The sequence below is a fragment of the Podarcis bocagei genome (assembly GCF_964188305.1).
Source record: "Podarcis bocagei genome assembly, chromosome: W".
Taxonomy (NCBI): domain Eukaryota; kingdom Metazoa; phylum Chordata; class Lepidosauria; order Squamata; family Lacertidae; genus Podarcis; species Podarcis bocagei.
This window is the reverse complement of record NC_138131.1, coordinates 92,670,136-92,674,306: the sequence shown is the minus strand read 5'-3', so window position 1 is coordinate 92,674,306 and position 4,171 is coordinate 92,670,136.

Genomic DNA, 4,171 nt, shown 5'->3' with positions numbered 1-4,171 from the left:
CTGTAAGGATTGAACATTGAGAACTCAATAAAACTTTACCTAATTAGAATATATGATGAGCACCTTTCTATTAAGACAATACACCAAGAGAATTACAATTTTCTTACACTTTTCTTAAACCCAGATTATCATGAAACTATGTAAAAGCCTCTTATCAGGTCTATAGCTACAACATATAATGCAAATTACATTATATAATACAGGAGACACATACAAGTGTACTATTTGTACACGTATACTGTTTTGCTGCTCATTAACACTAGCTGCTAAAAAAAATTCAAGTCATTTCTCAGTAACATGATCAAAGTCATAGACGTACAAGTAATTTGAACAAGACATCTTTAAAATTAATGAATGTATTATGGCATTAGCTTTCATGGAATACAGTGCACTTCATCAGATGCACAGAGTGAGATCCTCAACTGTCAAAATATTGCACACATGGGTGCTGTTGGGGTGGATGGGTATAATGTGGCCAGAAAGAATGCAGGGAAAATAGAGACAGTGAAAATTACATAAATAACAATGATAGTTCACAGAATCAGTTGTGAATAATAGATATCCTGGCATTTGTATGCCAATTAACTTGTATGTTTTGTTAACATTTCATTTAGTACTACAATATGTTTACATAGAGCTGCCCTTGAAGCTAGTTCAGAAGTTCCAATTGGTGCAAAAATGCTCCCACCTCACTATTCAGTATCAAAACTGGATACAATATTGTGACAGCACTCTTGAAACAGTTGTGCTGGTTACGTGTTTGCCCAATTTAAGGTGCTCACTTTAGTGTATTGTCCTGCATGGCCTGGATACTTAAAAGAGCACCTTTCCCCATTATATGCCAGCCTGTGCTTTGAGATCTGACAGAAAGGTCCTTCTTATAGTTCTATTTAAAACCAAGACGCAAACAACAAGACGGTAAGAAGAGCCTGCTGGATCAGGCCTTCAGGCCTATTGACAACCTAATCTAGCATCCTGTTATCACAGTGGCCACCCAGATGCCTGTGGGAAACCCACAAAATGGACTTGAGAACAACAGCACCATCCCATTCTGTGGTTTCCAACATCCTGCTTCTGGAAAGGACTCATGTTATGGCTTCTGTGTTATGGCTCCCCGATTACAGAATTGCCTTCCACTAGAAATACGTTGGTCCTCTTTGCTGGTGTCTTTATGTCATTTACTCTGCTTGGCATTTGGAGGTCAACTGCTCCTACTGTTGCTGAGTTATAAGAGGTGTTATATTGGTAGTTTAATGATGGATGTTCTACCGTTTTTTATTATGAATTGTATACAGTGCTCAAAATTAACCAGGCACTAGGCATTTCCACCATCTGGAAGTGCATGTCTGGGGATCCTTGGATCTAGACTGTTTTCATACAGTAACACTCCATCCTGTAGAATTCTATTGGTTATATTTTATCTACACAATTGGGAATGAATTTCTGGAAACAAAATGCTTCTCAGACTGCAGCCTGAGCAGGAGCAGTTACCATTAATAAAAAGAAGTTGGAATAAGCCAATACACATGTGGACTTTTCTTCTTCAAGTTCTCAAAGCTCCAGGTTGTCATTTGAACTATCCAGATGTTTAACTGATCACAGCCCATTGTTTGAAAAATAAAACTTTAGAGCTGTCTTGCCAAAAATATATATCCGAATTTCTAACACAAATTGTATACCATCTTAGCAACTTCATTTAAATTAATTAAAAAACATATTTGCCTTACTTCAGCCCACAAGTGAAAAAAGGAAACTCTTGATATATAGTTTCACATTGCAAGTCTGAATAAAGTATCCTTATTACAGGATGGCCAGTTTGTTATCATTTACAATGTCCTGGGAGACTGGAATTGCCCCCCAACAGTTTTTTAATATTGTAATTTCTGATGAGATTAAATTTATTCTTCTGCATAGCAACTGGCCTATTTGTAGTATGTATGCAATAATCCACTAACAATGCTCTTAATCATTCTACATATAAAGTTATTCTAGTCCTCTTAATCAATTCCAATAATTTGTCAGTGAAAGTCTGTCATGTACATGAGCAGTTTAACTTGAATCCATAGGACACTGAAACCACATGTCTCCTCCTCATGTGAATCACTAATTGATTTCCAGGTACTGTACTATACAGATATATAAATGCATCTATTTTACTGTCTACCCCATACAGTACTGTCAAAGCAATAACGTTTACAATCTGTATACCGTATTTTTCGCACTATAGGACGCACTTTTCCCCCTCCAAAAATGAAGGGGAAATGTGTGTGCGTCCTATGGTGCGAATGCAGGCTTTCGCTGAAGCCTGGAGAGCGAGAGGGGTCGGTGCACACCGACCCCTCTCGCTCTCCAGGCTTCAGGAGAGCCCCACCGCCAGCCCCACAAGCTCGGGGGACAGAGGGAGAGGCGCAGCGCGCCCTTCCCGCTGTCCCCCGACTTGGTTAGAAGGCTGGCGGGGGGGAGCCTGCTCCTCCCCGTCGCCAGCCCCGCAAACTCGGGGGACAGCGGGAGAGGCGCAGCGCGCCCTTCCCGCTGTCCCCCGACTTGGTTAGAAGGCTGGCGGGGGGGGAGCCTGCTCCTCCCCGTCGCCAGCCCCGCAAACTCGGGGGACAGCGGGAGAGGCGCAGCGCGCCTTTGCCGCTGTCCCCCGACTTGTCTAGAAGGCTGGCGGGGGGAGAAGCCTGCTCCTCCCCGTCGCCAGCCCCGCAAACTCGGGAGACAGCGGCAGGGGCGCAGCGCGCCTTTGCCGCTGTCCCCCGACTTGTCTAGAAGGCTGGCGGGGGGAGAAGCCTGCTCCTCCCCGTCGCCAGCCCCGCAAACTCGGGGGACAGCGGGAGAGGCGCAGCGCGCCTTTGCCGCTGTCCCCCAACTTGGCTAGAAGGCTGGCGGGGGGAGAAGCCTGCTCCTCCCCGTCGCCAGCCCCGCAAACTCGGGAGACAGCGGCAGGGGCGCAGCGCGCCCTTCCCGCTGTCCCCCAACTTGGCTAGAAGGCTGGCGGGGGGGGAGCCTGGTTTTGCGGGAGGCGGGGGAATCCCCCCGCCTCCCAGGAAAGCCAGGAGAAGCCGTGCAGCCCTTTTAAAAGGCGCGCGGCTTCTGCCGGTTTTGCGGGAGGTGGGGGAATCCCCCCGCATCCCAGGAAAGCCAGGAGAAGCCGTGCAGCCCTTTTAAAAGGCGCGCGGCTTCTGCCGGTTTTGCGGGAGGTGGGGGAATCCCCCCGCCTCCCAGTAAAGCCAGGAAAGCGCTGTGCAGCCCCTCCGCCAAGGAGAGGCTGCACAGGGCTAAAGGGGAAGCCAAAACAGCGAGCGGGATCCATCCCGCTCGCTGCCTTGGCTTCCTCCATAGCTGCGCGCAACCCCTCTGCCAAGGAGAGGCTGCACGGGGCTATGGATTCTTTAGCCCCACGCAGCCTCTCCCGGGAGGGAGAGGCTGCACGGGGCTAGGGGAAGCCAAAACAGCAAGCGGGATCCATCCCGCTCGCTGCCTTGGCTTGATCCATAGCTGCACGCAACCCCTCGGGCAGGGAGAGGTTGTGTGCAGCCTGTACGCTGCTCTTTGGGGCTGCGGGGGGAAAAAAAGATTTTTTTTCTTGAATTCCCCCCCTAAAAACTGGGTGCGCCCTATGGTCCGGTGCGCCCTATGGTGCGAAAAATACGGTACATAATAGAGGAGCTGTACAAATCAGCAACTACACTTTCACACAAACAGTTGTACTTACAATGAGACAGCCTGCTTTTTGTGAAACAGCTTCATCTGCATACACAACTGGAATAATAGTCTGGCTTTGCAACTATTTTGTTCCATGTTTCCACCTCATGTGATTGGTTTACTAACAAGTACATTTCCTTCAGAAACATTTTCGTTTTTAAAAAACCCCAGAAACTTTAGGATGGTAACTGTAGATACATTAATGTGTGGTATGGATACCAACATAGTTACAATATTTTTATACAGTACCACAGCAAAGAGGCAGGTGGCACCTTTTTAAAAGTAGAAATACCGTGTTCTGTAGAAAGCTCATTTAATTTAAAATGGTCTCAACAGAATTACATGAAGCAAAAAAGTTTCAGAAGAATAAGCAACAAAGACATTGAAAAGTCAGGTGTGCTGGGATTGCCAACTCAGTTATGCAATTGTTCCCAAAAGATATAATCAAACAAGGTAAATCAGATGT